This window comes from Lactuca saligna, chromosome 9, assembly GCF_052625555.1.
Source record: "Lactuca saligna cultivar CGN05327 chromosome 9, ASM5262555v1, whole genome shotgun sequence".
Classification (NCBI taxonomy): domain Eukaryota; kingdom Viridiplantae; phylum Streptophyta; class Magnoliopsida; order Asterales; family Asteraceae; genus Lactuca; species Lactuca saligna.
This window is the reverse complement of record NC_136425.1, coordinates 5,674,356-5,701,942: the sequence shown is the minus strand read 5'-3', so window position 1 is coordinate 5,701,942 and position 27,587 is coordinate 5,674,356. Positions and strand designations below refer to the sequence as shown.

General features: G+C 34.6%; 1 long non-coding RNA gene and 1 pseudogene across 2 annotated transcripts; one reads left to right on the top strand and one right to left on the bottom strand.

Moving 5' to 3' along the window:
* Nucleotides 1-1,137: 1,137 nt before the first annotated feature.
* Nucleotides 1,138-3,282, top strand: LOC145018071 (F-box/kelch-repeat protein SKIP30 pseudogene; annotated as a pseudogene). The gene is made up of 2 exons (XR_013666816.1): nt 1,138-1,310; nt 2,057-3,282. The product of XR_013666816.1 is annotated as an F-box/kelch-repeat protein SKIP30 pseudogene (transcript).
* Nucleotides 3,283-5,553: 2,271 nt separating this feature from the next.
* On the bottom strand, nt 5,554-8,719 carry LOC145015845 (uncharacterized). Its single transcript, XR_013666072.1, has 3 exons — nt 8,393-8,719; nt 8,188-8,326; nt 5,554-7,722 (listed from the first exon to the last, which is right to left on the bottom strand). It is a non-coding gene; the product is annotated as an uncharacterized LOC145015845 (long non-coding RNA).
* Nucleotides 8,720-27,587: the final 18,868 nt, after the last annotated feature.

The following is a 27,587-nucleotide window of genomic DNA, read 5'->3' as shown; positions in this document are numbered from 1 at the left end:
GTTAGGGAAGTTCCCTTTCCAAAAAAAAAGGATCGAAGGGGAGGCCTGCACCCTGATATGCTAGGCAAGGTACCGGTCGACAGGACCGAAGGAGGGGGGCATCACCCTGATATGTTAGGCAAGGTATCGACCGACAGGACCGAAGGGGTGGTTAGTATCCAGTTATGTTATGCATTATGTGTTATGTATGGTATGTGGTGTGAAAGGGGAACTCACTAAGCTTTGTGCTTGCAGTTTTCGGTTTTGTTTTTAGGTACTTCTTTGTCAAAGGGGAAGAAACCGACACGGTAGCAGTGCATCACACACACATTATTTCCGCACTATGATGTTCTTGGGATTGTACTATGATGATATTTTGTCCTTATGATATGATTTGAGACATGTGATTGTGGTTTTGATGAATGATGTGATTTGACTATGTTTTTCTTATAAACGGTTTTTTAAATTGTTGTATCAAAAATGAAATTTTTTGTTTTGAAAATTGGGATGTTACAAAGTGTTGCAGAAATAAGACATTGCAACTAAATTTAAATAGTGGTTAATATTTTGTAGGATAACCATACTAATTATGATCTTCCAAAATATGAAATAAATCTAAACAATATCTCAATTTTAACAACATAGATATTGAGCATAAATTTAATATAGTTGTGAAACTCGTATACTATACGAGCTGAAATCTAAAATAAATGAAAATTATGAGGAAAAAACATGCTAAATTAAAATTATATGTTTTGTTATCAAACTTGTATACTAAACGAGTTAATTATAACAATATGTTAAATATAAATGTTTAAACTGTAAATTTATTTGAAATTGAAATTTCAAATTGTAAATTAATAATCATTATTGTAAATTTAATATATGGAAACTAAATTAATCATATATTAGAAATGAAAAATAAAATAAATGACAAGTTAAAAATAAATATATCTCAAAATTATAACTAAATTATTAATTAAATAAAGAAAATGAAATATGATAAAACAATTTTTATTTTTATTTATTAGAATAGATGTACATATAAAATAATAGAATTATCCGAACATAATGTGTAAGAGAACATTTTATGGAATATACTTTTGTGGAATTCTGTCCATTTTGTGATATATTGAGTCGTCGTCTAATAAAACCTAACGTATCGTTTCCGACTTCCGTACCCTTCCTTTCTATCTTTCTCCCGTCTTAATATAAAACAAAAATAAGAAAACCGACAAAAAAAATAAAATTTGCCCTCGTCTTCACAGGCACTTCGCCTCCATTTCTTGATAAATTACGAAGAACTCTGCCCCAAATATTGGTTTCTCAAGGTAAATTTACGGTGTTTTCTTTTGAATATCGATTATTGTTGCTGGTTGTTTGACCAAGATTTGTTGGATTTTGTAACTCCAATTATTAAATTAATTGTCTTGCAATTGGGAACATGAGTTCTCGATTTTGATTCAAGAATATGGAAACCTGGTTTGTTTGGACCAATTTAGCATTTGGCTGATTGATTATCGTGTAATTTTTATGGGGTTTGTAGCATGATTTGAAATCTTGATGCTTTGTGATGATAGCAATTGTGTAATCTGGACTCATAAACACCAACAGAAAGAAAGATTTGGGTGTGCTGATTGTAAATCCTACTCAAGCTTTTACAACGATCTTAGTTTCATTGTGTCAAAGGTTTACTTTTTAGGATTTTCGAATCGGCTTCTCAATCTATATCTACTCATACATTATAATACATTAGCAAACACCTTTACTTTGTTCTTTATGTCGTAAATGTTTGATCCAATGCCCAATTCGATTCACTCTAGACTCCAGTATTTAAAGTTTGTTCAAAATATATACCAGAAGACCAATTTGAATCAAAAGACTTGTATTATTCTTAGAATGCTTACAATGAGAGAAAACCACACAAGGAGGTCATCCTTGGATACAAAGGGCCAAGACCAAATTTGAATCAAATTAAGCATAATGATTTGAAGAACAAGTTAAGTATAGCTAGATAATTTGACACTTTCTTCTTACCTGATTGAAGGGTTTTGTTTCTTTTGAATATTGTTTGCAGGTTGCAAGATCATTCATTGACTCCAAATAATAATGTCAGTTCTCATTGAAGGTCTCCCTGATGCTGTTGCTATACGATGTCTTGCGCGGGTCCCATACCACCTGTTTCCAAAACTAGAAACCATTTGTCATTCATGGAGGGATGCGGTTCGAAGCAATGAACTATTCAAAGCCCGTGAAGAAGTCAACTCAACCGAAGACTTTTTATGCGTCTGCGCGTTTGACCCCGAAAACGTATGGCAGCTCTACGATCCAAATCGTGTCATTTGGATCACTCTCCCAATCCTTCCTTCAAAAGTCAGAAACTTGGCCCATTTCGGGGTTGTTTCAACCGCCGGAAAACTGTTCGTTCTTGGTGGTGGCAGTGACGCCGTTGACCCGTTGACCGGCGATCAAGACGGTAGCTTTGCCACCAACGAGGTGTGGGCGTACGACCCGGTCCTCCGGCGGTGGGCCCCACGTGCCGCCATGATTGTCCCACGGGTGATGTTCGCGTGTTGTGTTGTCAGTGGGAAGATAGTGGTGGCTGGTGGTTTCACCACCTGCCGGAAATCGATCGCGAAGGCGGAGGTTTATGACCCGGAGAAGGATGTTTGGGTTTCCATCCCGGATCTTCACCACACCCATAACTCGGCGTGTTCCGGGGTGGTGATTGGGGGTGAGGTTCATGTGGTGCACAAGGGCTTGACCACGGTTCAGGTTTTGAAGAAGGAAGGGTGGCGGGTTCATGAGCATTCATGGGTGCATGGTCCGATGACTGTGGTTAAGGGGTCGTTGTATGTGATGAGTCATGGGGTTATTTACAAACAAGAGGGGGAATCAAGGAAAGCGGTGACTTCGGCTTCGGAATTCAAGAGGAGAATCGGATGTGCTATGATGGGATTCCGGGATGATATTTATGTGATTGGAGGTGTAATTGGACCCGAGGGATGGAATTGGGATATTAAGAAAATGTCGGATGTTGATGTTTTGACATTGGGGAGTGAGAGGCCCGTGTGGCAGAAGGCGCCTCCTATGACTCGGTGTCGGGGAATGATTCTCGGGTGTGCGGAGTTGAGAATTTAGGTGTTGTTTGGCTCTCGGTTGTGTCTTTTCTTTTGTTATGAACTAAAACTGAAAATAGCATCGTTGTATACAGTATATATGTTTTCCCTGATCAAAATATATCTAGATCCAAATACAATAATTACAGCATATCAAAGACTTGTATGTTTTTTTTGACATAAATGCCCCTCATGATCGGACATAGTTTTAGAATCTTTATCTGGTTTTGTCTGTATTTACATACGTTTTGTAAGAGGGCATGTTGTTCGTTTTGTGTCGTACTCCCAAATGGAGATTTGACTTTGGAGCTTCATGGTGCATCAAAGTCAAATCCAAGACAAAACGTCTCTTGAATGGTCAAAATAAAGATGGTTATCAATTGAAGGACTTTTTATGTCTTCAGTTGGGGTCATGTTGACAGATTTCCGTATATATTGATCTGACAGTAGTTTGCTGCTGACTCTAGTAGTTTGTTGGTTTTGTATATATATATATATATATATATATATATATATATATATATATATATATATATATATATATATATATATATATATATATATATCAGACAACGAAAGGATATATATCAGCACGACCCAAGGACGATAATTTGGTTATTTCCTTTCGTTGTCTGATTCTTGAACAAACATATTTGTTGTTGTTTGTGTAACGAAGCATCATTGGGTAACTTTAAACTATTGATGTCTAAAAGAAACGGCATGTGTGTTGTTATTAGAGTAATACAAATTTAAGTGTGCTGCTATTAAGGGTCATTTTTAAAAAGACATTGTAATTTTGTTAAAAATTGTAAATTTCATTGCTAAATGGCATAACTTACCCTTCAGTTTTTAAACAACATTGCACATTGCCCCTTACAAATACACATAAGCATGAAGAATGTGCATGTATTTATGTGGCCGTGTGTTTGTTTCACCCCTATCTTGATAGTTTTACAATAAAGGCATATTCTTAAAATAGAAAAATGAAAGTACAATTCTATAACTTGCTAGCACTCTCATTTTACAATGCCTTAAAAAGAAAAACCTATCAAAAAAATCAAAGTTAAAATGAAAGTAGATTGTTGTGTTGGAAAATTGATTGTTTGAGCATGCCATGCATCATGTTGACCATCCATGAGTTACTTATAGAAATTGTAGGAAAAATTAATGAGGAATAAACTTGTAAAAAGTCAAGATTTATTCAACAGAAGTTGTGATCATTCCTTCTTTGTTGCATATTTTTTACCCTAATTATAATCTAAGGTTAGGTGCATTTAACTAATTCATCACTACCTATATAAAAATCATCACATGTTGAAGATGCAATTTAATGTCTGCTACAAAAGATCTTGAATGAATAGTTCGATAATTAGTTTAACATCTCTTTCACTCTTTCTAACCAGGTCAACAACACCATGTAAGTCAAATATTAATGTAAAAAATGAATTACAATGTATAAAATTACCCTTGAAACAAGGAAATCCCAGTTGGACTGGTATGACCAGATTGCACCCCCTTGAATTATGATTTTGAGTGTGATCTTCTTCTGAAAGCCTTATTACTTCCTCACAAATATGTGTTGCATTAGTTGTAGATGTTGGTGATCAAATATTAATATTCTCAACCAATAAGGTTATACACTTGAAATTCATATGCCAATGATGTATCTAAGCGACTAACAAATAAAAACATGAAATCTATGTTAAATTTTCACCATGATGAGCATGTCCCACCTTCATATTTACTAAATTTGCCAATATTAAAAACTAAAAAGAGGTAAGATATGATTCAGCGGGGGTATACTTGAAAAAGAGAACTATTTCTAAGCTTTATAAGTGTAATAAGCACTTTGTGTGTAATAGAACCTTCATCAGAACAACACCGCCCCTAATATTGCAAAAAATTGCCCCATTCGTATTAGAAAACAGAAAATAAATTATAAACAACAAAGTAAATAATATTTTTAGGGTTGACAAGTTATCATGGCGTGTGTTACCACACACCTCCAATGCTGCTTCAAACAACTGCAGATGTCTTTGCCATGCTTTATTAGTTGAGATTAACCCAAAAAATGTACATATAGCTATATTGTGTTCAAAAGATTATAAATTTTATGCACGTGGTTGTTTTCTCTGACTCTTAACGATTTAGGTTTTTGTGATTACTAATAAAAAAGATACACGTAAATTTGACAGCAAACTTAAACGTCATATGTTGGAAAAAAGTTACGAATTTTAATGTAAAATTACAGCAAATTAGGCATATAATTGACGATTCAGACAAAATTTTAGAAAGAATTTGACCACATGTATTCTAAACTAATAGTTTATTGTCATGTTGGGATAAAGAAAAACTCAATTTACTTACTAATTTTGGCTCTCTGACCACTTAGTTATATTTGAATCTCCACTTTGAAAATCCACTAACCACAAATCTACATTTGGCGCGAAGCACAGGTACTCAAACATAATCAGTTTTTATTATAAAAAGCTACTACGAATTTAATTTTCACAATAACATAATTTGAAATACAAAAATTGGTATTCGCTCCTCCTAAATTTGTCATTTGTGCAATACTGGTGTTGAATTAGAATTCCACCTGTTATCATAATGTACAATCTCGAAGGAAATTTGGATAAATGTTCAGAAAGGGTGGTATTTGTTTTGTCTTCTTTCGATTCTTGTTAGTTCTACTTCATTATAGAGACTTCATTCCAAATCCAAATGTCAAAAGCTTGGCCCACATACAGGAAAATGCATACATTACATTACATCCCAAATCACATAGGTTTATTAAATGAAATTTAAGAACTGGGGAATTTGAAGTAAATCCAAAAAAATTAGTTGAGGGAGTGGTGTTCCGACCTGATATCTAAATGCAAAAAACGATCTTTGATCTTGGGGATAGGGTGGGGTATTTTGGGGCTTTGGGTGGTTGTCTTTGGTGTTGAGCCTATTGCAGTTAGCGTGTGTTTGGTGGGAGTTTCTATCATTTTGTGTTGTCTGCGGGGTGAGGGGTGGGGGTGCTAGTCCTGTACGTGTGTAATTTATATTTTCAGTGTTTTGGTTGATATTTAATCACCAGGTTCCAGACTGTGCCACATTATAGGTTATCTCTTGCGGGTTTTTCAAAGTTATATGCCGGTTTTTATGCTTTCAAGTCTCAACACACCAGTTTTGTCTTCATGAAGATCAACTTTCTGATTACTATTTTCATTTTGGAGTTTGCTTCCAACTTTGGAGTACATTTAAAGGTCCTGCCACTATTGAGTAACCCGGACCATTTTACCCTTGAAGACTGGAGGATAGTTAAAAATTCATGTTCACTACATCTTTTACCCTCGAAGATCAGAAATTAGAAGTCGTTAAAGTGAAGTTATAATGCTCACGATCAGCCTAGGATGCATCAATAGTTCAATGCTAAATTTTGAATTACAACATAAAGTAGATTGTTATTTCTACAAAACCAAAGATCAAACCTCAAGAACAAAAGACATGGAAAAGTTCAATCAGATCACATGGTGCTGCTATCAATGACTTGCTGCTGTTTTGTTGTTTTTTGTTCCTATAATTCATCCCCTCACAACCTAATTTTTCATTGTTTAATCCTAATAGGCTTGAGACATCATCCACCATGCCATTAGGCGGCTTTGTTGTATATATTCCTATTATTCCTTTTTTTTTTCTTATTCATTTCTATAATGTAATTGTCCTAGCTTCCTGCTGGTTTCTTTTATCTTATATTATATTTTTAGCCTTAAAAAAAACTTTCAAAGATCAAATAAAATACAGAATCCCCCAAAATCTAAACCCAACAATAAAAAAATGATGAATTATACAACAGTTATAGATTAAAACCCAAGGAATAAAACTACCTTTTCCACTCGTGAAAAGATTGAATTGGTTGAGAGTCTGTAAAGCAACATTCTTAAAATCTAAACTCTTCCATGACCTTGCTTAGCAAGGATTTTAGAAACTACACAAGAGGAAATGGTCTCAAAGAAAAAGAAATTTATGATTATATAATATATGGCATTTGTAATATAACGGATTAGTCAAATACATCCTTGAGTATGATCTAATAGACCGAATGGAAGGATAAATATATTGATGACTCTGAAATTAAACTTACAATGGGAAGTTGATCAGGTTTATTATCCAACAAAATTGCATGAAGAATTGTACTTATGGATGAATTAGGATGTAAGAGGAGCATACATAAAATTTCAGTGTAAATCATTTATATATGATGAAAAAAAATGTATTTTATGAGTAAATGAACTATTTACGACTCCTAGAAACAAGGAGCATAAACAAGATCCCAATTAGCCTTAATCTTGACAAAAGAAACCCTAAAGACTACCAAATTACTTAAAAATATTTAAAATTGTAATAACAATCAAAGAATGATCATTAATACATAAATAGAGATAGAGTGCCATTGATTATTAAAATGATGATTACCTGGATAATAGGTAAGAATCTAATTATTCTTCTTATCGGTTTAAGAATTAATGACTTAAATATGAAGTACCTATTAACAATATTGGTTATTGGTCTCGTTTGAAGAATTTGATACCAGTTTATTGTATCATCCTCCTGCATTTCATTAAGCGTTATTGGCCTGAAAAGGAAATCAAGTGAAGAATTTAAAGTCAAAATCACAAAACAAAATTGTCCTCCAAATCATGGAGTGACTTTCAGAGAGAGAGAGAGAGAGAGAGAGAGAGAGAGAGAGCATGATCGTACAGGTGAAGCATCAAGCATCTTGGAACCAAAATAGATTGAGATTAAAAAGAAAAGATGGTGGCTTGTTTTAAGAGAGATTACCAAGGAGAAGTCGATGACATAAGGGTTAAATAGCCTCCTAAAATACAAAATTCATGATTAGTAAATTTGGGAGTGGAAACATGGGAAGGAGGAGTCTGACTGATAGAGGCGACAGAATGTTGGGGTTGCCGATTGATCAAATATTGAGACGTAAATTCATGATTAGGGTTTGTGTTTTGTAGGGAGGAATTGACACCGAATCCGAATCCAAAAACTAACATCTCAGATAAAAATGGTGCGTCTCTTTAATGTGTTCTACCTGTTCATTTATGGAGTGCAAAACGCACATTTTTGGAGTGCAGGACGCACTGAATCCTTTGGTCTACAACTTCACGCCATATGTTCTTCTCTAAACCCATCTCACACGCTATACAATGCTTTAATCTATGTTTACCTCTCTACAATTACAAAAATAACCTAAAAAAACAAGAAATCGTTCAAAATGGAACATGAAAACGACTTACAAAGGAGCGGTTATGGTATACCAAGGAGTAGGAGAACATGTCACCAAGAGAGGATACGTTGGTGGGAAACATGAGCGCATGGAACCAATGGACTAAATGTGAGACATGAGAGCATTTTATAGGTGGGAATGGACACAATCCGAATCCAACTATCGTCTCAATAAAAAGGTGTGTCTATTCGCGTTCTACCGGTTCCACATCCATCTCAACTCTTCGCTCAAAGAATAAAATCCTCATTGCTAAATTGATGCATCACATGTTCGGCGGTGTGAATAAGTTTGGATGTCTATGGCGTCGTTTAAAAACATAGGTTACATGGCCTCATAAGAATCATCCAAAATTGATGTAAAAGAGACCACAAAAACAGGGTTTTCATATATAGGAATGATATATATGGAAAATGCATGTTTAGGGCAACACATTTTGGAACCAATGAAAGCATGACAACACATTATTTTAGGATAACTATATTAATAACTTCCACAATATATTACTTATGAATAAAGAAAATGACATGTGTCACTTGATCATTGGTTCCAGCATATGTTGCCCTAGTTATTCATTTTTCATTGAACCTACCTCTCTCTCTCTCTCTCTCTATATATATATATATATATATATATATATATATATATATAACTTGATAATTTTTAATTGTCATCGTACAATGAGTGAGATGGCAAACGGACAACAAGCTGTGTCGTTAAGCCATTTTGAATGGTAAAGCTAATTCTTTTAAAAACTACATCCGAAGATCTAGGGGATATAACATTACTATGCATGATTCGTTGTACTCTTTTAAGAAGCTCTACCGCATCCGGTGCGAGGAAACCAAACGTATCAAATGCAAATGGTATGAACACGTGTTGATTTTCCAGGCACGATCTCTCATGTTTGGTGACTTTGCCTGTGGCTGCTTTTAAAGCAGCATGTCCCCCTGTGAAACCCCCAGCCCTTAGGCCCACGAGAGGGGATACCCCTGTAAGATCCACACATGCGTGTTTCCCTCCGACCCATCCAAAAATCAAAATGTCATCCGGTCTGAGGGTTGACCTTCCTTATGTCGGGTCAGTCAAGAAATTAACAGGTGCCTCTTTCTTAGTGGAAACTCCGGCACGCTTAAATATATCAAACAAGACATCCCTAACCATATCGTGCCTATATTTGAACCCCGGGAGTTCTTTACAGTGAACAACTGCATGCTCCCCAAAAGAGTCCAAACATGCCTTGCGACACACAGGAGATATCTCATCAGCTGGGAAAATAGGAATCATGAGTCGATATTTGAGAATAGTACGATACTCCATGGGAGACATGTGTTGGCCAAGCCCATCTATAGGGATAGCCAGAAGAAAATCTTGAGCATGTGGTGCACGTAAGCACTGGAAAACCGCTTTCTGCCGAGTCGTCATGTCGAAATGCACTTCCATATCTGGGACAGTTTTATGAAAAAAGGCACTCGCCAATGTATTTTGGGATTTAGGGGGGGCGGTGCCTTTAGTATTAAAATTGTTAGGTTGAAATCTGGAAGCTTGTCGCGAAGGGATGCCAAGGCACATTCATAATCATAATCCATACCATGTATACCGTTATCTAGTAAGATGTGGTCTTGCAATACCCAAGATTGAGCCCTTGAAGCAACAAAAGCATAGGAGGTAGCCTCTACTGCCGAGTATAAACCCAAACCCCCAAACCTAATGGGTAAGGAAAAAATTCGCCATTGTATGTCACCAAAGAAAGGGCCCCCACAAACCACAATGTCTTCAAGCGCCCCGCGAAATCCATTGTCAAAGAATAATGCCGCCTCCTCCATGTGAATGGGTTGGCACGTCCTCGACCCAAAGAAAATCTTAGCAATACCCATACAAGACCGAAGAAGAAGGAGCTCACTCTGGGGGTCAGACAATTGTGGAAGAAGGCGCATCAAATTCACAGCGTTTGCGGCTCTCTTTATGGCTAGGTTGCGAATGAAACTAGCACCTTTACTAATAGCTCCCCCAAGAATTTTCACTCCCAAAGGCGGCCTCCCAATGTCCGCCGGAAATAGCCCCTCCCGTAACTTCCTACCATCACACGAGGGCCAAAAGAGCTCGATTTTCTTGATATTCAGTTGAAGGCCCAATTTTAGGTCAGTCACCGTAATGATGTCCAATGCTTTGGCCACCTCCTCCGAATCTCCGATAAGTGTGCCATCATCCAAGCACCATGCATGGAGCAGAAGTTTGCAATTGTCTCTAATCTTATGCAAGAGCGGGTGCAACACAATAGCAAAGAGAAGTGGTCCCAAGGGATCTCCTTGATGAACCCAGTAAAAGACTTAATATGTGTGTTGCCTAGATATAACCTTGCTGCTTGTTTATATAGGAATTCTACCCACAAGGAAATAGAGGGACACCTCAGTCTGACCTCATGAAGTAATGCGGATCTGTCAACAAGGTTAATCGCAAAAATAGTGGGGACAATCAATGAATTACCACATTTTGCCAAATTACCTTAACATACGAAGTTCTTTTTAATTGTAACACCGTAATTTTCAAAACTAAAATTTTCATTTAAATTCGCTTAATTCTTAAAACACTTTTCGTAAAAATCTCATTTTCTTTAAATTACAAAACATAACTCCATAATCAATTAAAAAATAATCCAGGATCATCTAAAACATAACTCTTCCTCTGGTGTGTACAATCGAGTTGGTGCCGTCCCGTGATCATGAGAAAAACCTGAAACACACAACACATAACACGGTAAGCATGAAGCTTAGTGAGTTCCCCAAAATACCACATATAACACATATTAGCCACTCGAGGATATAACTCTGTGGACCCTGTTGGTCCTAACTTTGTGGACCCTCTGGTCCTAACTCTGTGAACCTTCCGGTTCTAACTCTATAAACTCTGGAACATACACAACATAAATCACATAGAAATAATGCAGTGTATCACAATCACATAAATAGCATACAAGATACTCTGTCATATAGCTCTGCATACAAGATACTCTGTCATATAACTCTATTTACCACTCTAGGTAAAGTATAGTGTGAAGACTCACCTGGAAAGCAAAAAGTAGTTATCCTTACACTTGAATCTCGAACTCACCACCGCCTAACACATAAGGAAAATATCTCTAAAACCGACGATTTCTCTTCCCCTCTCTAATCGGGTAGTGGGTAAAAGACCATTTTACCCCTCCATGATCTCTATTACTTATGTTGACCAAAACCCCAAAGTCAACAGAAGTCAACTCAAGTCAACGGTCAGCTCTGACCAGACTCGTCGAGTGCACAAGAGTGACTCGGCGAGTCCATGCGTGTGTCCCGACTCTTCCAAGGCCTCACTCGATTCGTCAAGTGAACCTTTTACTCGATGGGTTTCCACTGGATTCGAATCGCGGGGCAACCCGACTCGACTCGTCAGGTCTTCCCATGGACTCGGCGAGTTGCTCGCATGACAACACTCATCTGAACTTCTGAGGTCAGATCTGTTCCTCTAATCCATAGATCTGGCTTCCTTACGACCAATAACCACGTAAAGGTCGAGGCTTGACATACATGCAAAGCTTACAAGGCTTTCCTTGGAGAAATGGCTCCTAAAATGGCATCAAAGTCCCATTCCCTCAATGAACCAACATAAAGCATACAGAATAAGGCTCTATGGACCTCTATGGGTCCAGATATGGGATCTCTCACACAAAGGGACCCTATACTCATCACTACAAGCCATAAAAAGGTATAGAAAACCCTAAAATCACCAATCTCAACCAAAATAGAAAAGGGAATTCGATTTGATACCTCCACAGTGAAGATACGAGCTCAGGGACTCTGAATCAACAACTCCCTTGACCTCCCTTTGCTGGAAATGACTTCTCTCTTGCAAAATCACACCAAGAATGCTCAAAAGGGCATCATCTCTCTCACTCTTCACTCAAGCTCTCTAGAGTACCTCTCTATGGATTGGTAGCCGCACAAGAGGGCTATAAGGTCCTTTAAATAGGGCTCAAACACGGACAATTAGGGTTTTCCTTAAAAGCGTTGACTCGGCGAGTCCAGATACCCGACTCATCGAGTCCCTTCATTAAACAAGTCACCAAATCGCGATCCTACTCGACGAGTTGAGGCGTCAACTCATCGAGTCTCTTCATATCCTAAATAAAATACTCAAATTTCCAAGCCTGGATATCCGGATGTTACATTAATAAGCAAAACCTTTTGCGAAATCCTCGAAAAAAAATACTAACATGAAAAACTAGATGACTTTTGTCGTTCTTTGGAGTTGGGTTCTAAAATTTTGCAGATAGTTTCTCTTGATACAAGAAACCTGTTGCCTCTTTAGAAAGTTTCCTCCGAAAATGCCAAAATGTGTTGTGGAGCTCTTCAATAGAGTCCAATGGGTTATGCATAGTAATCTTATGACTTCAAGATCTATGAATGCTGTTTTTAAAATAATTAAGTTTTGACATTCAAAAAGAGGTTACGACACAACTTGTTGGTCATTTGCCCGTTACGTCTATGTAAAACTTTTATTACCGTAATTTAGATAAAATCAATCCTTATGATACCTAAAAGATGATTTTAGGTAAATTTAGAGATATTCTTTATAATGTTTTTTATAAAGATGCTCGACAAGATATGATTCTTCCATTTTCCTAAAAAAAATGCACCCTTATTTACAAGCAAATGAAAAGATTCATTATTCTCATACAAATGCATATTAAACCTAGTGGGTTTCCCCGTGTTTTGCAACCGGGTTGATTTTTGTTGTTTTCTGTATTTTTTTGGTTAGTGTTGTTATAGATTTGTGTATGTGGAAGATAGCATCCTACTTTTACTTATTTAATACTTATTAAAATGTTGTATACAAATATGTTAAGATGTTGCAAACCATGTAAAACAACAATTCAAGATGACACTTTCGAGTAAAAAAACGAATCAAAAAAAGATTCCCATTTGTTAGACAAAAAGATGGTATTAAAAACAAATAAATGCAAGAATATAAACCTACTTTCATTTATTTGTGAATACTAAAGCAAATAATGAAAAGTATCATGGTTCACTACATTATGAACACCACGGTTCACTACACCATCAACAACCATAAAATCAATCTGAATAACTTCATTGACCGTGTTATTTTATTTCATATTTCTTATAAACTTGTCAAACAGAATAATATCAAGCTACTTTGAAAGTTGATTTAGTTTTAGTTACATGTGTATATTATTTTAAGGTTGTTAAAAGGAATAGACAGTCCTATTGCTAATCAGCTTAGCAGCAGCACATCTTAGTAAAAAATAAAATCAGAATATTCTACTTTCAAGATGTTTCCTATTGTTTCTTATAAGCAAAGACACTATATGAAAATCAAACTTTAACTTGGCAATTTAATTCAAAAAGTTCAAAACTTTTTTGCAAAGAGAAATAAACCTTAGTTTTCATATTCACATCACTCTTAACATATCCTAGTCAGACTATTCTACTTTCAAGATGTTTCCAGTTTGTTATATAATGGTAATAATGTTTGTTATATAATGGTAATAAACTTCACAAAAACTTAAGATTTACAGACAATGAGGGATTGATTTATAGAAATAAGGTCACCTCAGAAGAATTAAGTTCTAAGCTATTTTTGTTTTCAGTTTTTGTCATGGGTCCCCATTGGTGAGCATTGAGTGATTCTAGAGAAAAAAAAAGAGGAAACAAAATCTTAATTTAGATATACAAATTTTCCCAATTTGGAAATCAAAGTCAAATAGCAACCTGGATATTCAAATTGTACCTTGATTTATCATCTTAGTGTTTCAATAATATAACAGTACAGATTTTTTGTTATACAATGCCTTCTAGAAAAAAAAAAAAAAAAAACATGAAAGTATAATGTCCTAATAACTAATTAGAAAAAGTTCAACGTACAAAGGGATTTTAGAATTACCTTTGCATGTCATACTTTCATTATTCTGTCCTACATCCCCATTTTCTGGTTTTATTAGATGAAATTTCACTTTTATATATTTTTATAATTGAAAAATCCAACCTGTTAAGCTGATCGAGGTTGGATTCAAATGAGTTCATCAGAGTGGCAGGATTTGATGATGTTGCGAAAGCAGGTATTGACATTGCTAAAGAAAGCATCTCTTTTGCCTGTAACACCAAAAATATCAACAAAATGTATAGTATATATGATGTAGTGAAGGGAAGATCTTACAGCAGTCTAGCATGAAATATATCCAGCTTTCTCCTTATGATCATATCTACCACATATTAGAATGAATGCTCCAACATATATACCAAGGGATAGCGCGCAGCCTCAAAATCAGATAAACTGATAAAATAATATACTAATATAACTTTATGAACCCTGATTAGCAACACCTTGTTTGAATTTAACAATATATAATAACTTACAATAACCACCTTATTATGGCAATACCACAACATGGAATGCATCACAGGTCTTCCATCAACAACTACATAACCTAGAACTCCATAACAATAATACAAAGTCGCCGTAATTACTTTTGAAAACCTATCCATGATAAAGATTATTAAGCGTTGATGGATTCAGGAAATGGATTAACCAGATCTGAGCTGATAGGCGAAACAAATGGTTTCCAATAATATAACAATATATAATAAATCGTAACTGATAAAAATAAACCAATTTTTAGAGGCTGACCATACATAACAATATTAAGAGGCTGACTATTCCACATTGGCATGTTTTTTTTTTTGTTAATTATGTTATATGCTAAGTTGATTTATCTATTTAAGATAAACAATCAGTTGACCAATCTCAACAAAAAAACTAATGTATTTGGCAGCGCACATTAACATTGTCAAGTGCAAATCGGCGGCAATTGTATTATATATACTTAGGGTAAGACGAATATCTCACATCCAAAACAAACTCTATACATACGTCTACTCTTTTAGCTCTTGTATATAAGAATTAAGATTCGAATTTTTACTATAAATTTATAAACCGTTTTTAAAATAATAATCCATAAAATATTGATACTGAAATCAGCTAGAACAATATGATAGGGAAAAGTTCAGTAGAGAACCATTATTAATCAAGGAACCAATCCAAAGTGTCGGAATTTAAAACGATCAACGACAAAAAAAAATGGTTGTAAACTTTTATAATGGACGCGTATGTACCGGATTATAACAAAACTCAGTTCCTTTTTTTTCATTTATATTTTTTTAGGCCAAGTTTTTTATCAAAAAAAAAAAAAATCAAATCAAATATACCGTTGTTCACGATTTTTCGTCATCTTTTCATAGAGATCCATGATAATATATAAAAAACGATTTTTTTTTGAAAAAAACCCACTTAATTTTCTTAGTTTTCAATATTTAAGTTTATTTTTATCAAAAAAAAAAAAATTATACCAAAAATATTAATTTTTTGTACTCTATTAATAAACATAAAAAAAAATAAAAAAAATAAAACAAAAACCTCGAACAGTGTAGATTCATACTGTGAATCTAAACTGTAAATATTTCAATTTTTAACAATCACAATATGAAAAATCTCGAACAGTTCAGATTCACATTGTGAATCTGAATTACTATTATGCACACTGTGAATCTGAGAAGGTTAAAAAACAAAAAAAAAAACCTCGATCAGTATATATTCATACTGTGAATCTAAACTGTAAATATTTCAAATTTTAATATTCACAATGTGAAAAAGTTCCGATCATTTCTGATTCACACTGTGAATCTGACTTATTATTATGTACACTGTAAATCTGAGGAGGTTCACAATGTGAATCTGAACAGGTTTACAAAATAAATCTGAACTGAAATATCGTTTTTTTAACATAAATATGAAGCAAGGTTTAAAAAGTACAAAAAATATGAATTTTGATATATTTATTAATTTTTTTCTATAAAAAAACAAACCTTAATTTTTTTCATCAAAGAAAATGAAATGAGTTTTTTTTCGAAAAAAAAAAATCATTTTTTATATATAATCATGGATCTCTATGGAAAGAGGACGAAAAATCGTGAACAACGGTATATTCAATTTTGTTTTCGATAAAAAACATGGTCTAAAAAAAAATTTTAAACGAAAAAAGTGGTGGGTTATTTTGTAAAGGGTGAATTTTTTGATATAATCTAGTGTGTCTGCGTTCAATGTAAAAATGTACATCTATTTCCTTGGCCGTTGATCGTTATGATTTCTGATTCTCACGATTGGTTCTTTGGTTCACCCCAATATAATATATATTGTAGTAAATGTAGGAATAAACATCTATATGCTATTATATGTTATTTTAAATATTCCCTTATGATGCTCATAAGTTTTTTTTTTTTAATTAGCAAGAGAATCATAATATCTATATTCTTGACAATTTATTTTGTTTAAAAAAATCCAATTAACACAAAAATGCTCCAATGTAAATCGACAAAAAAAACTATAATCAGTAAAATTACAAATTGAATAAAATGTAAAACAAAAAAAATACTTAATTACATAGTTAAGAATTTCTTACAAGTTCCATTTTTTTTTTAAATATTTTGAAACCAATGAATATATGTATAAAAATGTACAATGTGTTGTCTCTAGCGGTATCAGATGTTGTTTTCCTTCTTTAAGGTCGAATTCAAATCTCGTTGTATATAGGTGAAAATAAGAGTAGTTTAGAATTAGACTATATTTTTTGTTCAAGAAAAAAAGATGAGGATGTGTTTGACACGGAGCTTTTGGAAGCGTTTGGAAGCTTCTAGCTACTTTATGTAACGTTTAATAAAATGCTAATTAGGTTTTGAAATCAATTTCCATAATTATTCTTAAAAATATATTTATATATTTATTTATTTTTAATCAGTTGTCTTTTTATGTAATTTTATATATTTCAAAAAATTTCAGCTATTTTTGCCAAACAATCATATAACAAATAAAAGTTATAGTTTCCTGATACCTACTACCCGCTACACGCTACTAGCTACCCGCTATTTGCTTCTAGCTAACAGCTACTTTTGTCAATCACGTCTTTAATGAAACAATAATAAACCGGAAAAGAAAACCAGTAAAATTATATAAGTTATATAAATGTAATATTCTTAAGTCAATTTTCCCTATATACAACAAATAATCTAAATATATGGCAAGAATAGAATTATCCAGAAGTTTTTAAATCATTTAATACAAGTACCTACCTCGATACGTGAAACGCAAATACCTACCTTTCATACGTGAAACGATAATACAAGTAATCAAGAAAAAGTATTTCATATATTACGTGATCGCTTGTACAAGTGTTTATCTATTTAGTCTGTAGTTTATGCAAAGTTTCTTAATTTATTAATTCATTTAATAAATAATTTAGTCAATCCATATCCAAAACCACTGGGCACTCGCAGGAGAAACAAATATTTAGTACATGTTTCATGTTTGTTAAGTTTTATGAATGAGTAGTCAGTAGTGGCTGTGTATGTATACTTTGTCCGATACAAATAAAATAGTTTTAGTAGTACAATGAATTAGAGATTGTTATGGGTAGACATTAATACAACATAAAAATCAAAGCTTGATGAAAAAGAATACATTTAATGATGTGCACATTAGTTATTATCTTCATTATCTTATTACATAATACACTTTACACAAAATCACAAATAAATATTTTCCACTTAACAAATAGTTAAATATCAATTATAATCATTGATTTTGACATATTAGTTGAAAATTTAGCTACTAACTGTTAGTTTATAATCTAGTTATTAACTAAAAAACTAGATATTAAATTATAAGATACCTGTTAGTTAAAAGTTATATGCTAGTTTATAAGCTATCTGATAAAAAAATATTTGGTAAAAATTAATTGATAAATTAGTTGAAAGATATAAAAAGATATTTAGAAAAATATGATTTTTAAAGTTAATTAAGAATATATTTGAAAAAAATAATTATAAAAAATAAAAAATAAAAAACATTCTTGCAACGCTAATACAAATAACATTTTTAACCATCTAAAAAACTACATTTTTGGCTTTTCAAACATAACAACTCAAAAAAGTTAAAAATAAGATAGATGTAGCACGCTAAATAGGTAAATACAGCCTTAGGGTCGCTAATTATCAGGTCTGGCCCTAAGGGGGTTCAAAATGTGCGATTGTACAGCGCAGCGAAAACAATAGAGCCCACATTTTGTGTAACACCTGACTTCCAGGTATGATATATCGAACCTATATTTGCTCAATGGATACAATCTGCTCATGGTAAAACTTCATATGGGTTTATTCCTTCAAAGGCAAATTCCCCTTGGAACTCGTTGAGTTGATGACATCAATTCGACGTGTTGAAGGCTTTTGGGCCGCGTGTATTTTTGGACCAACTCGACGAGTTGGTGAGGAAAAACTCGACGAGTTGGTGGTTGATTAAGAAACCCTAATTTTTAGGGTGTGGCACGCTATTTAAAGGCCTTATACCCTTTGGGTGGCCTCCTTACCAGTCTCCTCTGTCCATAAAACCCTAGTTCACGCATCCTCTGCCATTTTTATGTGTATGTGAGCTTGAAGAGTGATTTCTTGGTGTTCTTTTGAATGGGCTTGAGGTTGGAAGTATCTAGATTGAAGGGAAGGTTTCAAATCCAGAAACTCTTGGAGTATTGCAATTCTTTTGAGGTAAAAAGTCGACAACTTGCTTATTTATTGCTTAAATCTCTTCCTTGGAAGTTTATTGTCATATTTGGCTCATTTTGGGATTGTTCATATGGTTGAGCATTTCATGAAGTTATCACTTCAGATCTGGACGTTTTGTGGCCTCTTTGGGCTTAAAGTTTCAAGCTTTATCAAGTTCTAGGCCCCCTTCATGCTTTAGGTCCCTTATTAAGCCTTCTTTGAGTTTTGGAGCCTCTTGGTGACATGCATGGACGTAAAGTTAGCAACTTTACGTGGTTTACCAGCTCTTGGGTATCATATCTAAATTTTAAAGCGAAAGAATTGATGAAAAAGGATTGAATGTGTTAAGCCGAGAAAACTCGGCGAGTTACCCAACCAACTTGATGAGTTGGCTAGGGTTTTCCCGCTTCTCCGGATATTATAGGAACTCGACAAGTTGGTAGGTGCACTCGACAAGTTGGGTCAACATGGACTGCTAACCTTGATGATTGATTTTGACTTTGACCATGGTTGACCAAGTTTGACTTGGAGGGCATTTTGGGTATTTCGGGGTTTTTATAGAAATGGTTACATGGTGGTTTAGGCATTTGAGTCCAGAGCTGAGTTTTGGAGTTGGATTTTACTGGCTCAGCACTACTTGTGGGGTGAGTGTTCCTCACCATACTTGTTGGGTCGAAGGCACCAAGGTCGACCCTTTTGGATAGTTATCCTAATTATTGCATGATTGTGTATTGTAGTGATCTGTTAGATATGTATTTTGATAATAGAACGATGTTATACTTAGTGATATGTAAGATCTGTCTGTTTATCTGATTGACTGGTTAGATGTTTAATTGTTGTTGTTGGATTAGATGTCTAAGCTCATAACTATTATTGGTATGTATTCGACCCGAGAGTAGCATGGTCCATTTGGGTTGCATAACACCAGGACAATTTGTTAGGATGAACTCTCGAGAGAAGGTTATATATGACGTATTAATATATTATAAGAATCTATTAATATGGAATCATATGTTTTAATTAGTATTGATCAATAATTAATTTGGAATTAATTTAGTGATCAAAACGAGACTAATTAATCTATGGGGACTAATTATGGTAATTAGTTATATTTATATGTGTAACATCCAAAAATACGACCCAAAAAATTTTCTTTTAATAATAATAAAAATCATATACTGATCGTCATATCATGATACCATACGTCAAATATCTCAACTCATAATAAAATGTCGTGAAATAATTGTGCCAAATCAAACTATGAATCAAAACAAACTCCCGAGATAAAGATTGAAGCTGTGGTGTGAGCGATGCTATCATCCCGAGCTCTTCCCTTTACTTGCGGAAGTACCTGAAACCAAAACTGAAACTGTAAGCACGAAGCTTAGTGAGCTCCTCCAAAGTACCACATACTAAACAATAACATATAAGCAACTACTGGGCCTTGCCCACTGCATCGGACCGAAGCCCGGAAACTGCATCGGGCCAAAATCCGGAAACTGCATCGGACCAGAGTCTGGAACTAACTGAACATAACATAACATAATCACAATACTGGCATATACACATATACTGCATACTGCATCAGACCGAGGTCTGGAACACAAAATCACAAATCTATGCTTGAATCACAAAGACATCAAGCACACTGAACTACTACATCAGACCTAAGTCTGGAACTACTGCTAACTAAACGGGCTGGCATTGTAGCCGTAGACCCGTTCCTACTAAAAGGAAACTCACCTCGTAGCCTAGCTGCTGAAAGAACTGCTCCGGAATCTGTCTGCTGCAGCTCCGGTTTCACCCCGGCTACAATTTCCATAAGTACCTTCAATCAAATACAGATAATAATATTGAGGGTAAAATGACTATCTTACCCCCTGGTCAAAGTCAACCTATTGGTCAAAGTCAACAGTCAGTTAACCTGACTCGTCGAGTTGGGTCACCAACTCGTCGAGTCCTTACTCTCACTTTCTTGCTTCTGCTCGGTACTACTTGTCGAGTTTGGCATAGACTCGACAAGTTCCTCTTCGATACTAACACTCAGTCAATCTGCATCTGACTCGCCGAGTTGTGTGAACAACTCGTCGAGTCCTCCTTAAACGCATGAACACTCTGACTGTGACTTTCCGAGTTGTATGAACAACTCGTCGAGTCTGTTCTTGAGGCATGAAGATTGCCTTGGACTCGCCGAGTCAGGGCATTGACTCGCCGAGTCCTTCCATGAATGAGTCTAACCTCCAGCTCACTGAGTCCATTTCTCACTCACTGGTTCCACTCGGCATAACTCGAAAAGGGGAAAATAGGGGACTCGCAAATCGAATCGTCGAGTTTGAAGAACGAATCGCCGATTCGTATACATGCAATCACTATATACTCGATTCTGCTTGAATCCAGTTCATTCCATTCGTAGATCTGGGTTCTTAGGGCTTGTTTAACACGTAAAGTTTCCAACTTTACTTGTAAATAAACACCAAATGAAGGTTTTAAAGCTCAAAGCACACTATAAGAGTAGATCTAGGGCTTTCATGCAATATGGCTCCATAAAGGTATTAGATCTAGTCTTCTGGAACTCAAACATAACTAGATCCGAAGGCTATTCATCTCAATGTGTCCTCTATGCTACTACCAAGCCAAGAAATGGTTCAAGAATAGCTTTAATGGCGTTCCAATGGGGATTAAAGCATAGAAATAGAAAAGGGTCGAGTTATACCTTACTATACTCTGAAATGCCACAAAGATCTTGGATCTCCTTCTTCTCCACTTGATCTACCTTCCTTCTTCTCTCAAGATCTTCAAAGAATCACACCAAAACACACAAAATGCTAAGAGAGTTCTAGGGTTTCGAGAAGGATGCTCTGGGGGTGATGGGGGTTGACTTGAGGTCCCAAAAAGTTGATTAAATAGGGTGCAAACCCTTGAAATTAGGGTTTCATCCAGACTGGCAGACTCGCCGAGTCCGAAATATGGACTCGCCGAGTCGCCAACTTAAACGTGCTTAATATCCCAACTCTACTCGATGAGTCTGGCTACTGACTCGTCAAGTTCCTCTTGAAAACTTGAAAAATAATTATTTAAATAACATACCAGAATTTGGGGTGTTACAATATGTGTTGGGCTTATGATCCATGTTAGACCAAGTTTATGTATGGATACATATAGAGTTGGGCCACATGACCATGGATCATAACACCCATGGGTATAGATTTGGGTTATATCTAAGACCTTTAGAATTCCACATATAAATATGTTACTTCATAGCCAAAAAAAGGACAACTAATGTATTCTTGGAAGATATGGACGGTTTGGTGAGGCTAGGATTCTCTCTTAAGTGTCACCTTTGTTCTAGGTGAGATGTGATTCCATTTGAGGTGCAACACTTGGGGCACTAAGTTCTTAAAGGCCAAAGTCTTTCTAGTAACACCAAATACATCAAGCCTTCAAGCCACATAAAAGGTATGCTACTCTAACTAGTATCTAATATTGTTTATGTCAAATTGCATGCTAGTTATAGGTTTAATACCTTGGAAAGCATTTGCATGTATAATTTGTGAAAACATAGATCCAAGGTATTTAGGGTTGTATGTGCACCATAGGATGTTGTACTATACTGAAACTCATCAGTGGCATCAGATCCATAGCTTGTTTTCAATTATACTTGATGCAAATTGCTGAAAAAAACTGAAAAAATCGAATTTTTTGTTGTCTGGACAGGGGACTCGATGAGTCCATGTGTAAACTCAACCAACTCATCGAGTTGGTTCTTGCACTCGGCGAGTTGGAGCTCTTGACAACAAAATTTCAAGTTGTTTGGCCTGTTTTGGATTAGAATCATTACCACAAAATGTTTTTCTTCATAAAATTTGATTTTGCTGTTATGGTATTGATGATTCTCATCCAATTAAAAGATACTTGTCATAATTTCAAGATTTGTATTAGTTTATATGTTCATGCTAATTTCTTGAAGATTGATGATTTGAATTATCTTGTTCTTATGAGTTTGTTTAGATTAATAGAAAAATTATGTGATAATTTGTTTTCGATCCAAATTGATCTAAAAGTTGTTCATAAAATGTGTTTTTGTAACTTGTCCTTAAGTTATATGAAAAGTTTTATTTATGACTTTTAAAACTCATAAGATTTCCATGAGTTATGAAAATGAATAGCCTCATTTTTTAAATGTTTTAAAGTATTCCGTAACTTGTCATCAAGTTATGGAACTTGAAGAGTTTTTCCATTAAAACTACTTTAAACTCATAAGTTATGGAAACCAAAGGTTTTTGAATTGTTCAAAACTTGCCCTCAAGTTTTGGAATTTGTAAAGTTTCCTCCCACGAATACTTTAATTCCAAGTTAAACCCTTAAAATTTTAAAAGTTAAAATTCAACGCTTATACTAATATAATATTCTACGTTGAATATTTATATATATATATATATATATATATATATATGTATAAGAACAAATTCATTTTTACCATTAGTAGGCCTCAGTCACGAAGCCGGTCTATAAGGAGGGGGTATAAGGTTACTGCCTATAAAATGGCAGTTTAATGGGTGTCCACTCTCACCCACCGCTTCCTTGACTGGTGGAGGGTCGTTCGCCGAACGGGTAGGACAGGACTATAATTTTCCCTTCATTAAAAGTATAATGATAAATATAAAGTAACTAAATTTTATTAAATTCTCAATATTAGTTAGTTTAGGAAAAAGTGAATTTGTTGCTAACCCATGAAATTACACTTTGTACCTTACCAAGTTGTTGGTGGAGAATGTGTGGGTAACCGGTACACTAACATGGACTAGTAAGAGTGGCAAAGGGTAACTTAATGTTTATCATAGATTGGTGGAGTGTGTGTGGGTAACCGACACATCAATTAGGTGATAAAAATTAAGGGTACCAAGTTAATTTGCATGGTTACTCACACCTTGTTTGTGATCCTCGGCATCCCAGTCATAAACTTGAGAGGGCACAACCGAGATTTAAACATGTCATTGAAAAGTTTAATGAATCTCAAAAGATCTAGGAGTTTCAAACCAATTAAAACCCAATACCCTATTAGGTTTTCATGGTGGGAAATTAGTGAATCGTCATTCATCTACCTTCAAATATTTTATAGCTTGGATTACGGCATCCCTCTTCCAAGTTATAAAATATTGTGTTGGGTCCTAGCCTTAATATTTCATATTGGGTGTTATATTAAGGACTTAAATCAAATAACTTGAATTTCTCCCATTTTAGATGTCTGGTCCAAACAACTATGGTCTTCCCCAATCCCTTGAAACAAACTTTCCTAATGAAGATGATGTCCTGCGATTGGATCATGGAAATCATACTTCTCATCCTCCACCTCCTCCAATTATTCTCCTTAGCCCACAAGTTCAAGGTCACTTAAGTCCTATTGGAAAGTAAAGTATGTGTGTGCTCACATCTTGGAGATGAAATCATATATAGACAAGATGGGAGAGTTAGGTATCAAAGTCTTGAGGAAGTTGGTTGTTGACTAGGTTCTTCAATCACTTCCTAAGTCACATAGTGAGTTACTTTAGGACCTAGGCGGTTATAGCGGTCCAAAATCAAATAGTGGTCAAGAGCCGATATTTGGGATATAGGTTATCACGGTGGGATATCGGCATTTTTATATCATGCATAATTAATATATATAAACATAAAACATATATAAAAGTAATATAAAAAGTCAAAATTCAAAATTGTCAATGTTTAAAACATAATCTTACGTAAGCCATGGAATCTTCCTCCAAGTTCACATCAACCAAGGCATCTAATTATTTTATCTAGATCATCCACATCAACTCTAATATCATCATCATCATCATTTAAGAATTATGTACTTAACACATCAACATGATTAAACCTATATAAACTAGCAAGTTAACACTTAAGTATGTAACAATTAACATAACAATAAGATCAGTTAATACTTAAAACATGAGTCTATGACCTAAAACTAACAATTAAGTACTTAACGTAATAGCAGAAGCAGTTAAGTTAAGTCCTTAACACTTAAGGCCATGACTTAACACTAAAAAAAGAAAGTAAAATTACTTAACTGATATCTCACCTAGAAATCGCCTGAAAATATCGGTAAATATCATCGATTTTTGCGGTCCGATATTTTGGACCGATATTTGAGACTGGTATTTTGAAAAGTACCGATAACCAATATCCCACCTGGGAATCACCTGGAAATCGCCGATAGATTAGTTTAGGACTACTATATGACAGACCATGGCATGACCCTTAATGATCTTACCTATTTGCTTGATGTTGCTGAATCAGCGATGATTTGGAGCACTGGTAAAGAAAATTTGATTGGAAGATCGACTTCCCAAACTTCCATGGACATTGACAATGGTAACATTGGAAATCCAGAAAAGCTTTCTCTTCCAAATGGAAAGAGATAGGCCTTAGTCAACTCGGTTAACAAAATGGTAAATAGAAAGGCTAAGTCTATGATAGTTATGTGTACTATTCCCAAAGAGTCCATATATTTCTATTGCCGAAGGAAGGGGCATTAGTTGTGAAGCTGCCCCATTTACCTGAAAGATCATAAGGATGGTAAAGTCAAAAAGTTTGACTCTACTTCGGGTAAAGTCCACTATCTAACTCTATTAAGTTCCTATCTTGAGATTCTTATTACATGATGTGACTAGGTCACATTTTGATGTTTTAAGAATCAAAGAAAAAAGAGGAAGCTTAAAAGAAGAATATGTTGATTCTGATTGCGAAGATGGATTCCAATCGCATGGTTCAGTGATCAGAATTTTGAGTTGATGCTTAAGAATTATGATAGATTGCTTAAGAATAGATAAGAACATAGTTTTAATATGAATTTGCATTGTAAGGATAAGTTTTTCCGCAAGTTTTAAAATAAAAGGAAAATGTTTGATTTTATTTTTTTAAGTATCCTTACAATGACATTTGTGAAAAAGTTTTGTTTATACGATTCCATTGATAGCAATATTGGAAAATGGATTTGATTCTTTCGTTTGTGGAAGTGTTATAATTTACCAAATAAGGAAATATTCTAATCACCCAAGTTTCAGTTGGATAGAAACTTGGAATCATGCAACTTGTATTGTATGATGAATGAGAATTTTTGTCTTTGGGAAATTAAGATTAATTCCTTGTTCACATGTATATGTGAGTCAAGTGAAGGACTAGGAGATCGGGTACACTTGGTTGTGCACTGATTAGGTCCACCACAAAGAATGATAAGTCTATTCGTCATGATTTACTAAAGTTTAGTAAATATGGTTATGCTTACAAGTTTAAGTGTAAATCTGAAATATTGGAAAAGTTTCAATGTATGATAGGACGAATGAGTAGAATCAAATTAGGCAGAAAGATAAAAGTTTCTAAAATCTGAAAAGATAGGAGAGTACTTGAGTATCTTGTTTTATGATTATCTTAGTGATTATGAAACCATCTCACAATTGATTCTCTAAGGACATCTTAGTGCATTTGTTTGACTAAGAAGAGGAACCGTGACTTGTTGAAATGGTTAAAATCAAAAGGATGAATCATACTTCATTCCAAAACAAGTCTTAGAGTCATACTCCAAGATTGTAACTTGAGTGAAATAATCCTTAGAAGGTTTATAACACTTGTCAAATGTAGAGTAAAATGTTTTCTACTCTTGTACATTTGAAATTGGTAAGTTGTGATGTTTTTGGATAAAACAAAGACCAACTAAGACCAATTGAGTGAAATGTTTATCTTTATAAGAATCCGCACTAACTCTTTGAATATTTGTTTTGTCAATGAATGGTTCTTGACAAGAGAATCTTATATGTCAAGAGTTTAGTGGGAGTCTTAAAGATCTTGAAAAAGTTTCTAGAACTAATCAAGAATAAAACCTATTGTTTATCACTAGCACACGACTTGAGGTTTCTAACTATTGTTGACATATTCTTATTTCTGTGCCCATTCTAGTTAAAGTTGTCTATGCATGTGAGTTCTATGAGTTCTCAATTGTTTGCATGACAATCTGGAAGCAAATGGTAGGCCCTTGTGCTGCCAAGTGGCAAGAAGTTAAGATTGCACAAGTTCAGTCCATATGAGTTTGGATTTGTCACTACCCTCTTCTTATGGTTATGACAAATTCACATGGATAGGAACACATACACCATAAAATCTAAGTGTCATAAGGTTTCTATCTGATTCATGAAAATGATGGTGAGGAAACGCTTTCACTAAGTAGATTTTAAGTAGATAGCAATTATGATATTAGTATTCACAAAGTCGTTAGTGGAGCGTGTGTGGTTAACTGGCACTCTAACATGGACTTGTGAGAAATGGAAAAGGTCTAAACGATTGAGACTATGATTACGACATCCTTTTTCATAGTTCTAAAAAATTGTTTAGACACACATGTGAGCTATCTAAGAAAAGGTGTATGATTTTGATAAAGTCTTATCAAAGCATCTCGTATCAGAAATGTGAACTTTGATAAGCAAGTCAATAAAGTATTGATTTTTATAAGTCCAATTGATTTCTGGATATATGTCAAAGCTAGTGGGAGTATAAGTGTTATGCTATAAT